At 41.4% G+C, this 13,682-nt stretch overlaps 1 long non-coding RNA gene across 1 annotated transcript; it reads left to right on the forward strand.

Annotated features, from left to right (window-relative positions):
- Positions 1-33: 33 nt before the first annotated feature.
- On the forward strand, positions 34-3,812 carry LOC122834336. Its single transcript, XR_006371177.1, has 3 exons — positions 34-1,286; positions 1,594-2,286; positions 2,384-3,812. It is a non-coding gene; the product is annotated as an uncharacterized LOC122834336 (long non-coding RNA).
- Positions 3,813-13,682: the final 9,870 nt, after the last annotated feature.

A 13,682-nucleotide genomic window follows, 5' to 3' on the forward strand; every position in this document is an offset into this window, starting at 1 on the left:
CTAAGCTAGCTGTGCTGCTTTACACATCCAAACGTATCTTCTGGAATTTTAATAAAGTTTATTATAACATTTAGCTTCTACACGAACTGCTGGTATCTTTAGTGGCGGCAAATATTTCATGACAGCTGAATTTGTCTCGCAGCATGCTGTCGGTGTGCGGCAACTGAGAGGTTACAGGGTGCAGTTATTCTTGTTATCAAGGCTGTCAGGAGCAGCACATCAGCCAGGGGGAGGGGACCCAGACTTTTTTTTTTTTATCAAGCCACAACACCACCACCACCTGCCAGGGAGGCTGGGTGTTCACTTGGGCCAGCACATGACGTGGTCTTGCTAGCTTATTGAGACGTTTCTGCTTTGAAGGAATAAGGAGAGTGCCAGTAGCAAAGTTGTTAAGGGAATAGTTCATCTTTTTAGACTCTCTAAACCCAGATTAGTTGGTCGCAGACACTGAAGAGTAGTATTATAGGTAATTAAAAAGAAAGAAAATCAATTTTATTTTAAAATGTACCCTTCTTTACATTTTTACCTCATGGAAACACTTTTTTGTGTTCTGTTCTGAGTATTCAAGAAGGGGGAAATAATGTCTTTAGAAATAATGGCCCATAATGGTAAAGATAGTTGTAAAATAGCCTTTGGGTAAACCGCAATGACGTTTTAACATCTTTGATAGGATTGGGAAATAAATCATAAACAATGTAATAAACATGATTGAAAATGTCCGATAAAACTAGGCTAGTTGGATCAACCGTTTGCTTTGGTTACCTAGCAACAGCCTTGCACCGCAGCAGCTCTATGTTTTGCCACCTGCCTCGCCTGCTTAAAAAAAAAGAAACGGTGTGGAGTGAACGGACTATGTCATTGATTTGGCAGTTTTGTAGATATATTGCAGATACATTTCAAACAAAAAATAATAATTATCTATTGACTGATATTAAGCATATTGTGACACGTTGTTCAGCCAGGCCATAGCCTTAGGTGTCCTTTTCTCGAGCTAGCCGTTAGCGTCTTCACCCCAGGAGCAGCTCGTTTGGAAATATGGAAAGCTATTTATTGCAGATAAGAACTGAACTCTACTTCAAAAACTACACGCTATCCATTTAAAGCCATGTTACCCGGAGCTTCAAGTAAAAGTCTTTTCTTTCATTTCCCCCCACATTGCCAAACAAGCTAAGCTGGCTCAGTTTTTCCCAGCAGCGCTTTTACATGTTTGTGCTGACATCAGCTGCTTCACAAAACGTGTCACTTCAGAGTCCTCCTCTAAGCCCGCAGAACACAACAGAGACAAGGTTAGTGGAAACAAAAAGCCCATCCATTATCTTGTCCTCTCTTTAGCTATGATTCATCTACTTGGTAATGATTTACAACACAGCTTTAAATTGAATAGAGGTTTTTCTAAAAGGCGTTTGGTTTTGATTGAACTTCATGAAGAGTTTACTTACTCTTAAGAATGTTCCACTTGTTACACAGACATGTTAAGCCCCGTCCTTTGAGGGAGCTTGAGTTCACAAGGTTGTTTTAAACCAGAATCTGTTTTAATTTTCACTTTCAGCATCGAGTTTTAAGGTTTCACTTTCTTGTCATTTTTCTCTTAAGGTGGGGATACATGCAAAGGAACATGTCTGAACATGCATCCCAGAAATGATTTAATCAGACTACAGTATGAGGCTTTCCAAGGAAATATTGAATGGCTTTAGTAGTTTAAGGTGTGGGAAGGCTGAAAACGAGAAAATCCCAATTACATCACAACTAGTCGGAGCAGTCGGATGGCTGTACTGTCTGGGAGGATCGCTGCACTTCCCACGTTCCTCAAACCAGGAAGCAATAATTGCCTTTGGATTGTATTTCATCATGCAAAAAAGGGGGATGAATATGAATGTAAATGAGTGATATTTGACTACGCTGGCTTTGGGATCAGATGACATCACTGCATGCAAGAGCTGAGCAAGATTTAAGTAAACAAAAGAGGACTTAGTGGGATTTCTAAACATTTCTCTTTGAGGATGTCCAGCTAATGAAGGCGGCTGTGCTACCGCATCTTGCGAGAGTATTCATACCCTGCCAATTTTTTCATATTTTGTCCAAATATTTAATTGACAGAGCAACAAAAAGTGTGTGGTGGAAGGAAAATTGTGTGTTTTCTGAATGAAAATCTCAAATGTGTGGTGTCCATTTGTATTCACTTATGTCATGGGAAAAATAATCTTCCAGTGAAACAAGTGGTTTTTCAACAATATGAAGGAATTATTGACTTCAAATAAGCTCTTATGCCACGCTGTGAAGTTATTTGTAAGTTAGTTTTGTCTTATTTTTAGTAAGCGAAGATATTTGCACTACAAACTCAACCCCCCAAAATAATACTTGGTAAGATGTTGTGTTTTTGCAGTGCTTGAACAGTGGATGGAGAGGAAATAGGTTGGAGAGAGAAGAGGAAGATAGGAAGCAAATGGTCTCAGAACGGGAATCGAACCCAGGACCTCCGCTTTGAGTACTGCGGCTTCTTCCTTTAGATTTTTTTATCGTTCAAAATTCTTGAGTCCAAAAAAAATGAAATACACGGAAGGTTGCGGCAAAGCGTAAAAAAAAAAAAAAAAAGAGAGAAATGGATCAGTGGGTTTGAATATTTCCGCAAGACCCTCATGATGAGGGTCATGCAAGGTAACATGTAAAAGTGACGCTGCGCCTCAAATATTCAAAGCGTTTTGATGTCGACATGATTCGGTGCGTTTGTGTTTGGAAGAAGACATGTTCTCTACTAATGTAAGGGGGAAAAAAATACAACACAACAATGGTTTTGATGGAAACCAGGCCGTGTGTTAGGAGGACATGCTGCAGGATGCCAACACCAAAAGACAAGCTGCATTTTAAATATAGCTGAATCATGTCACAGATTTTCCAAACACTGGTGCTCAGCAGAATGGATGTCTCCGCTGCTGCTGCTGCTTGCTGGTGTTTACTGGACGTCAGTGAAGCGAGGCGGCTCTGGTCCTCCTCTCGTCCTCCTCGAGTTGTCACTGTTTATCTCTCGCTATCTCGCCGCGCGCTCTCCCTCTGCTCTCCCTCTCTCTCTTGTCTTTCACCCACATTAGTTTACTTTTTCCCACTTCTCATTTGTGGCTTTTTCTTTTTTTCTAACTGCACATCTGCACCCCTGCCTCACCCTCTAGTTCCTCCTTTCTCGCTGTTTTTCTGTTTTCTTCTTTTCCCTTCTGGTGAATCACAGGGCAGAAACAGAACTGGGTGTCAACTTGACGAACGAGGTCACACGCAGGCCCAGCAGACCGTGTTAAATGCTGGGTCATCATAAAGCCCCCCCCACCACATCTTCACTCTAACATGCACATACAAAGTAGGCACGGCCGAGTCTCACTCCCTGCACACATCTCGCTCTGTCGTGTAACTCTGACGTCCGGTGGTTCCTCAGAAACATCATCGCTCCTTATCAGCAGCTTAAGTTTAATCACAGCAACCTGCTGGAGATAACCTCTTGTTTCCATGATGTCAAACGCTTGCATCCAAAAAAGAAAAAGAAGACACTGTTCTTTCCACATGCATTCTGATGTTTGTGAGGTGAGAAACAAACTGGAGAAGTTCTGTGTCTTGATTTGACGTAAACCAGGGCGGCAACTAACGATTAATTGGATGAAAAAATCGACACATTCTGTGGTTTTCTTTGTATTTCACCACATTAACTTATTCTCTTCTGATATTAGAAATAATAAAAAAAATAAAAAAAAACTTTTCAAATGCACTTTTTTACAAATATAATTTTATTTTTAAAATAGAGTAATAAATGTTTAAAAATAAATGCTAACATCCTCGACCTAACATCAACACAGTATAGCGCTAATCTGTTGACTATTTTTTGGGATTGAAAGGTTATTAATAATAGTTTTTAGTTTTTTTTTACAGAACTTTTGACAGAAGTGGGTGAAGCTTAAGCTAAACCGTTTGAAGAGGTTTTTTATCTTAAATGCAATATATATATGTATATATATATATATATATATATATATATATATATATATATATATATGTATATATATATATATATATATATATATATATATATATATATATATATATATATGTATATATATATATATATATATATATTTATTTATTTTTTTCTTCTATAGTTTTGGCTTAGTTATTGCTCTGTTTTCATCAAATGGCCTTTTTTTTGTCTGCATCCTCTAGATCAGGGGTTTTCAAAGTATGAAAGGGTGAGCCCCCCTTCAAGGAGCTTAATGCCTGCTGCGCCTTCCCCGTGAAGGGGTGGAGTTCTAAAAGCTCCACCTTCAGCCCCACTCTGGCCAAAACCAGTGATGGCATAGTCACTTTGAAAAAGTAACTTTAATCGGACTACTGATTACTCCTTGAAAAAGTAACTTAGTTATATTACTGACTACTTGACTTGGAAAGTAACTAAGTTACTTTCCAAGTCAAGTAGTAACTAACTGCAGGATTAAGTAACTTTTTAGTTACTTTCACCAGCTGCTAACAACAACGCCCTGCCTCCTGTGAAAATCACATTGATCTTTGCTAATACTTAATTGTAAGTTATTTTATAATGGTAACATCAACAATGTGTCTCCACTGATAAGGTTGAACTGAAGAGGAGATTGTACAAAAATAAAAAACATGGGTAATTTGTGTGGTCCACTGTTGTCTGGAAAACTCTAAGAAGGATTTTAAAGCCCCTCTCCCCCCAGCCTCCAGATTCTGCGTTACGCCCCTGAGTTTGATGTCGCAGCGCACAGAGCTCCTCCTGCAGCTCCACAGCTCAGATGGCTGCGACACTTAACGTAATATTAATAATTATAACGGTGCTAGTCAGCACTTGCCATTATAACTATTGCCAACTACGGACACGTTCATTCGTGGCTGTTTTCACGTTTATTGCGCTGTTTAAATTAGTCTCGATATTTGCAGTTTTCTGGAGCGCAACGCGAAGCTCGACGTCATTCAGAGGTAATATATTAACTTGACATTAACAAAGACTCAGCGGGACGGATCATCCAGGAAATGATGAACAGGGAGAGACTGACTAAAACTACCTTAATGATGGACAAATTCTGGGATTTATTATGAGTCTCTGCTTATTCCCAACCCCAAATGAGCAACTTCACGTTCAAAAACGAGCCCAAAAAGGCGCAACCCGCCGCTCATTAAATTTGCAAGCGACTTTTAAAAGTTGAAGCCCAAAGCCGTTTATAATAATCGGACTTGGCGACAGAAACTGAAAATAGTTCCAGTTTTTCCACCAACAAAATGCGCATCTCCCTCCATTGTTTATATTTCTGTCGTATAGAGACGTCGGTCACTCGACAAGACGAGTAGAGGAAATACGATTAAATAACAAAAGAAGATAGTAACGCAAAAATGATTTTGATAAGTAACTGTAATCTGACTATTGTATTTGAAATAGCAACGCGTTATATTATTCGTTACAGAAAAAAGTGGTCGACGTCAGTAACGTTACTGACATCACTGGCCAAAACATCCTCTAAGGGGGGAAACATTTCCACTGATCCCGGCTCCACACGCGCACCCCACAGTACCAACTTTTTCCTAAATCCACAGAGTTGGTCGTGTGCGTAAAAGACGTTTCTCTCACATCAGTAGACAGCAAGCAGATAGCTTTTCCGGTTTATTTTTTCCCTACGCGCGCCTCCCTAAAGTGCTCTGGCGCCCCCAGAGGCGCCTCCTACTGAAAACCGCTCTAGATAATGATTAATCAATTACAGAATTAGCTGATGAGTATTTCAATGCCGAATTAATCGCGATTAACTGTTTCAGCCTCGCTGAACCGTTTGTTATAGCAACTCCAGCCACGCTAACTTTACAAAGGTTTCTAGGTTAAAAAAACACACCATCTCAAGTTATAGATACTAGCGTATCTCCTTATGTTAAACACAAAGTAAATATTTAACTAAATTAAACACAATACTCCTCTTTTTCCCAAAGTTCAGGTCAAACAAAAAGGGCATTTTCGTTGGCCACAAATAATCAATTACTTTATGCAAATCCAGCCCCTGTAAAATTCAGACCGAGCCCGTTCCACCTGACTTGTCCCGTCTGCAGACCCCGCCTCCCACCCCGGTGTGACGCAGCCCCGCAGTGGGCCTGCCCGGGCCTGGGGAGTGTTGCTGCTGCTGCCTCAGATAAGCTCCAGCCACAGGCTAAATTTACCCGGCCTCTCACTGGAGGCGAACAGACTCCAGAAAGCCGTCGCCTTCCGACTCACGTGGCCGTTTTTGAAGCACCTCCAACGTTTCGGATAAAAATGAAGGGTCTGGAGAGAGTCAGACATAAATAAATGCCGAGAGTGAGAAGAACACGAGACAAAAGGTGTTTCTGAGGATGGCTTTATCTAAGGGAGGGACGCTTCCTGGTTAAGTCATCTCAACTTATTTATGCAATCCTATGAGAATTTTGATGGAGCTCTGTGTGAAGTCTTGTGTGTGTGTGTGTGTGTGTGTGTGTGTGTGTGTGTTGGCCTAAAGCTTTTTGTTGTCATTTTGTCTGACCACAGCATGTTCTTCCACATGTTTGCAGTGTTGTGACAACTTGCAGACCAAAAATCTTCCTTGCTTTCTTTCAAAATTTCTTCTTGCTATTTTTTTTTTTTTTAGAAAGGCCACACTGCAAAAACACAAACTCTTAGCAAGTATTTTTGTTCTAGTTTCTAGAGCAAATGTCTTAGTACACTTGATGTAGCAAGAGATTTTAACTTACGATATGGCAAAAAATGTGTTGTTCCACTGGCAGATTATTTCACTTATAACTAGTACGTTTTAATTAACATCCAGCAGGCAGTTGGATAGTTAAATTTTCTTTTTTGAGCTTTACATCATGATATAATGTTTTTCCCTCATCAAAAACATACCTGAAGTGTTGCCTTGATTCTTTCATGAATGTTTGAGAAATCCTTTAATTTGCTGTGGACACAACATCCAGATGTGGAAAACATCTGGGTGGACATAACCCCACCTTCAAGGAAGAAGCTTCTCCTCCAGCAGTTTCCAAGTTTCGAGCTTCCAACCACAGAAAGCGCCCATCTCCCCTGCCTTCCCCACTCAGTCCCTTCAGACTAGCCAGCAGCAATCAGCAAGCACCTGATGGAACTGCACATTTGCTGAGCTACTTCTCACTGCAAATCTGGTTAAGGGTTACTATAGGAGCAATGTTGAGACGTTGGGATGTCCTCCTCATTGATAGGAGGACATTACTCTTTCTTTTCAGAAAGAGCAGGAGTTTTTAAAGAGGCAAACTCTTAATTTCAGGGTGTAAAGTATTTTTTAACAACTGGAAGTAGCATAGTTACACACATAATACTGTCCCTTTAAGAAATTGTTGACTAAAAACAAGGCCCTTTATCACGTTGAAAAGTTACTTTTAAGTTGGTTTTGACTTATTTCAAGCATACTAAGATATTTGCACTAGAAATTAGACCACAGGTACTTGGTAGGATGTTTTCTTTGCAGGCATATTAGCGAGTACAGCTAAGAATGGTCCTGTCTGAACTGTAAACTGCACCACCTCCAGTGTTACTATGGTCGTCTTCGTTGCTGTTTTTATGTGGGCGGCCATTTCTTGGTAGGTCTGCAGGTGTGCCAGAACAGGTGCTTGTGAGATAATCTGAGATAGGAATCTAGCTTTATAACATAATCCTCTTTTAATCTAATCCACAAGTTCCTTCCTGAAGTATCAACCCGCGTTGTACTGTAACCACACGTGAAAAAGTTTAAGAAATGTGATTAAAATCGTCTACATGAGGAAGTAAAACAAACGATATCAGCTGCGAGCAATGAAGAACAAGAACTCAAAGCGACACGAGTTAAAAGCTGTTTATTAGCAGTGCCACACTGCTGGAAAATGTGGATCAGGATGAAGAGAGGGAACAAGATCTGTGAACAGAAACCTCTTTGACTAAATGAGAAGATGCCAAAAACCTCATTCGGTTCGAAAGAATTAGGCAGGTTCAGCGAGAAAGACTGACCACACTGCGGAGTCTGAAACACGTAGATTTCTATCGTCTATGTAAACATTTCCTTTTGTCTCCGTGGGATGAGTGTTTTCGCGTATAGCGAGGAGGAGTGCCTTCTGCTGTTTAAAAAGAAAACAGGCAAAGTGTTGAATGTGTAAAGACAGGCGGTTCTTTTTACCACGACGGGGAATTAGTTCAACAGTTTGACCTTCTCTGAAGTGAGTCCCTTCGGGGCAAAACGTTGAACCAAATGCAGGATCCAGGAGACGGACAAATGACGGACAAATCTAAAAAAAAACAAAAAACCTCAATCTCTGAGGAAGTAGATGGATGTGATATGATCAAGACCAGATAGACTAAATTTACAAAATAATGGTCAAAAGTGAAACTGGCATAAAACACAAAAACACCCTTCTGGCAAAAAGGGATTAATGTACCTCAATGTCAAAGTCATACAGGAGTGATTGGTGTGCCAATATATTCAAGTGCTATGAACTTCTGTTCTTCATGCTAATGTAAAGTTTAGCTAAGTGGACATCAGATGCTCTCACCAGAGAGTGTTTTTCAAAGTGCTCTTTGAAATATCACATTGGAAATTTCTGTTGGAAACTGCAAAATTAGAAATAACTTCTTTAGTTTCACAAAACGGTTCTTAAGTTTGAGGTGGCTTGTGGCTTTTTCGAAAAGCCAAAATAGGCGCCTCTGTACTCGATGAGTCCATCTTGAAGTTAAATAACATTTTCACATTGAGGTAAGAATATGGAAAAAATCTGCTTTGGTTTGATGAAATAATACACATATCTGCTTCCTTCAACGTTCTGTTTATGTGTCTGTCTGGAGTCTGGAGGGTCACATAAAAAAGCTATGGCGGACCGGTCTTGGCCCCCAGACCTCCAGTTTGACAACGGAGCTCTAGAGAGACCTAAATAGAGCCTTAAAAAAAGAAAAAGTTTTGTGCTTAAGTATTATCTTACTAATTAAATTAATGAGGTTTTTATCTTTATTTTACAAAATTACAACAATGTGAAAAATTTCCAATGTTGTTTAACGTTAAGAAGTTAAAGAGACACTTGTGTATTTATTGATTTATATATATTTTAGCAGTTTAATAGATAGTTTTATTGATACATTTTTACCACAATTGGCCCTTGGAGTGCATTCATAATCATTGTGAGGCCCCTGCTCCTCATGGCTCACCACAATTTACGCCACGACTTTCTTCCACCACGACGTTCCTCGGATGCCGGATTTGTGGCTCCTGAGACCGATGGTTGTCAACAGATTCTCCCACCTGAGCCATTCGGTCAGAAACTTCTGACTGGATGTGGATGAAGTGGACGAAGAATTGTTTTGCGGCTGCAGCGTAAACAAGGTGAACTTGAGAACATTCGCAAGGCTTTCTTGCCCCGAGCGTGAACTGAAATCAAAAACGGGCCGACGTTCACTGAGCCCAGTCAACTCACTTCCTTCACTCCCTCCACCCTTTTACAGCTGTCCAGCTTTTACTGTCCCACCGGCTAAAGCCCCTCACTCGGGCTCCCTCTGAGAGAGACCGCGTCTCCTCCGGCTCGTCTCGGGATCGCAGGCCTCGGTCGGGATGCCAACGAAACCCGGAGGCGCTTTGAGTGGCCCGCCGGGCCGTCGAACGGTGGCTGAGAAGTTGCAGGCCTGCTGTCGGTTTAATGTCTGCCAGAGCCTTTAAAACTCACTCTGATCCAGAGATACTCCAGGCTTTATCACACCCTGGAGCCAGCAGTGCGGGTTTCAGCGGCTCGCACAGACTTAAATCACAAACCTCCTGAACGTTTCATGCTATCCGCGCTGTATGTCATCCCAGTAAATGTCAGTCTGAGCATCTTTGTCAAGGTGCAAATGGTAAACTTTCGATCCTCTCTAATTTAAGAGCAAGGTGAGCTGGTTGTAGCCTGCAGGTTGAGGTCTTGCACACACGTAGCCGAGTTTATGTAAAAACAAATATCTCTGGGCTGGAGGTTGGGACTTTGAAATTCCTGGTAATGCACAAAGTGTGAAAAAGTTAATTGGAGTCATTTTCCAAGATGTGTGTATTTATGTTTTGATTTGGTGTCGGGGGGGGGGGGGTGCAGACTGGGGTGTGCAGACCTTTAGGACTTTGACTGCACCAACTGCAGTTCTGTGGCCGAACGTCGATCTTTACAAAGCCTGACCTGCTGAGTCTGATTTTGCCCAATAGCAGTTTTTTTTTTATTGTCTAAAATGTGGGTAAATATACCAAGAAAGTCGCTGAGGTGGTAACAGTGGGGTCACTAGTATTAACTGCAAACTTGCAGACATGACCTGGTGAGCCGGTCCATCAATCAAGCCTCTCTAACGGGAGAGCAGAAGAGGACAGTGGAGCAATTTTAGACCTTTACCGAGGTTGATGATATCGGAGGATAAGATCGGCTTCGCATGCAGGTATCGGCCGATCACCGATCTCCCAAAATTAAAGAAATCGGTGCAACTGGCGCACACCTAATTGGGATCAACTTTGTTTTTACATTCATCTTTTTTTACTGTTATTTTTTTCGTCTGCACCAAGTGGAGCCTCCTGCTCTGTAACGCGATCCCCCAGACCAGCCAACATCCAGGAGCAGTACAATGATACGTCACGCCCCCGCACGTCTCAGAGCTGCAGGAGTCACCAACGCCTCCAGCCTCACATCCTCCCCACACGTCTGCCCTGGCAGCCGCTTTCATGGCAACATCTTCACCCCCACAGAACACGCCGAGAGCCTGGTCCTTCTGTGCCATTCAGCGCGTTGTGAGCCGCGCACACAACGAAAACAGGTTGACCTTTTAGCGTCCGAGTGTGTTGACACTCGTTCGCCGTGCTCTGAAAGGTTGCTGGTGCCGCGGCATCTCGTCTTATCTCCGGCCAACACACCTTGCCGTGACGAGGAGCGCGTCTGCCTCAGACAGGGCCAAGCTGCTGCTGCTGGGCAGGGAACCAGAGGGAAGGGGTGGAAAGGAAAGAGAAAGAGGGGCAAAGGGGGTTGAGGTTAACTGCAGCAGGGGCGGTGCACAAACTGAGATGGGGGGCAAAGGGAGAGCCCCCACCTCCCTTACAAGCGCCTGACGACCACTGACAGCTGAGCTTCCCCTCTCTGTGGGGGTTTCATGACCACAAACTGACACACTCCCTCACACACATTGCTCCTGTTTAGCTGCCTTCTTTAACCCACTGGCACAAATTCTGACTACTCTCAGACTGCAACAGGAAGAGATTCACTTAGAGTCGAAAACACAAAGTTACACAAATATTTTTTTTTTTTTACTCACTGTGCAAAGTTAAATCAGACCAAACTTTTCTTGTTTTTGGTCAGAATAGTCCAAATTATTTCTATTTCCTAAATGTCAGAAAACTTAGTGAGAAAATGTTTCACGGTGTTTTTGTTTGGAACTTTCCTTGGATTTCAAACATTTACAGTCAGCCAGCATTTTGTCTTTTTCAATGTATGAACTGGGTCAAACCTTTTGAGTTTTCTTCCACAAGCTTTTCACCATAGTTTGCAGGCGTTCTGGACCATTCCTCTGGACAGAACCGGCAACATATTTGTCTGTACTGTGAAAATACTCATTATTTAACAGTTTCAGCCTAAAAATACATAGTATGTATTTAAAAAATAAAGTCGCTTTACATTATAAAGCGACTTTATTCAGAAAGTGTCCTGGCAGGGTTATAGTTTTGAGTTTTTCATTATAGTGCAGTTTCATTTGGTTGTGACTTTTCATTTGTCTAATTCAGTTGCTTTTAATCAGTTTTTAGGAGTGTGTTTAGTAGTTTTTATTAGTTAAATACTGATTAATTTTAGCTAAGTTTTTATTGGCTATCGTAGTACTGTTACCTTGTATCCTGGTGTGTGGTCAAACGCAGCGGCGGACGGAGCGGGAGCAACAGGTGAATGGGGGCATTTGGAGGAACAGAGCGAACGCTTTTGTCTCCTCCTTTGACTTTTGAACTTTCGCTGTCACTGCTGAAATACACGAGGACAGCTGTGAAAATGATCCCCTCTCTGAATCACACATGTGGCGGCGAGCGTCACAGCTGTGCCAAAAATGTGCACAGTTACAGATTTTAATTTTTTTTCTGTCCTGCAGCACTAAAAGTATGTCACCGTTAGTTAACCTGAGAGAGACGGTGGAAAGCTGCTGCTCGAGTCCTGCTGCTTGCAGGACGTGTTCACCGTGGCACAGATAATGTCCCTGTGTTGGCTGGTTTTTGCAACACGGTGCTTTTTGTAGGCCATCTGAAAGTAAAAGTTTGAACAGGACATTTCCAGCATATGTGGGTTCTGCAAAATGTAAAAGTCAGCGACAATAAATATGTTTAAATGACAAAAGTTGTTTTAATGAGGAAAAGAAGAGTACTGCGAGTTAAGCGGTTGCTTAGGGCCCCCCACGCCACCAGAGGGCTCCAAAGAGCAAAAAGCAAGCATGATAAAAACAAGTTGAATAGCATTAAGTAATTCAAACTTAACGCTATTACAGATGTAAAAACAATACAGTGAACCCTCGCTGTAACGCAGTTCACCTTTCACGGCCTCGCTGTTTCGCAGATTTTTTTTTGTGCAGTTTTTTCTCGCAGTTGTGTTCTGCGTCCTGATTGGCTAAACAGTCTCCGGGCTTCTTCTCTATATACCGTAACGTTACGGTCTTTAAATATACGTAATGGCAAATTTTGGCAAATATTTTTGCCCAGAAGAAAAAAAGAGCGACAACAACTACTGATAACGATGTTCTTCTCTCGAAAAAACACACCAGCACCACGGGCTTCAGGAAAAAAAGACACTAGAGAGCGGAGTGATGCCGCAGCGTCACAGTCAGAGGAACAGTGAAATACAAGAGTCACAATCTGTCCTACTGTACTTCGTATTGATGATTAAAATTATTATTTTATTGTAGTTATTTGTAAGAAGGCGTTCTATTTGTTTAAAAAAATGCTTAGGCCTGAAAACAGGTTTTGTTCTTTGGTTTCAATGTAGAGTATTTAATTATGCTGTACAGTAATTGTAAAAAAGTAAAGGTTACTACTTCACGGATTTCGCCTATCACGGGTTCTTTTTGGAACGCAACCCCCCGTGAAAAACAAGGTCTCACTCACTGTAGTTGAAAATAGTTTGCACACAGATAAGAGGTTTTATTAACCTATTTACTAACAGAATTAGTTGCTGCCTCATTTAGGGACATATAAGATATTAAACATGTTAACTTTGTTTAGTGTTTTAATGTGGCACACTTAAATACCAATCCGCATTTCAAATTCCAAATTTCTACTTTTTAGTTTTCTAGTCTTGCAAGGTTCCAATCAACAGTCATATCAACATCAGTACGATAAATGATGCTGATAACAGTTATGTCACACTTTTAGAGTAGCCTATGATGAAGTATCTGGGGTTGACCTGTTGATACGGAGTTTGGGGGGGGGGGGGGGGGGGCAAATGAAAATCTGCGGTAACACTTTATTAGAAGGGGTGTATATAACACTGACGTGACACTGTCATAAATACGACATAATACCTGTTATGAACATGAAGAAGTCTTTATGAATGTCTTTATGATTGTTGTCATGCCTTGACATTCGGTAAATAAAGACACTTTTAACAACGCATCCTTATTTTTGGTAAATAGTGACACTTGAATGCAAAGATGGCACTTTTAATTGACTTTCAGT

This window comes from Gambusia affinis, linkage group LG07 (assembly GCF_019740435.1).
Source record: "Gambusia affinis linkage group LG07, SWU_Gaff_1.0, whole genome shotgun sequence".
NCBI classification, from domain to species: Eukaryota; Metazoa; Chordata; class Actinopteri; order Cyprinodontiformes; family Poeciliidae; genus Gambusia; species Gambusia affinis.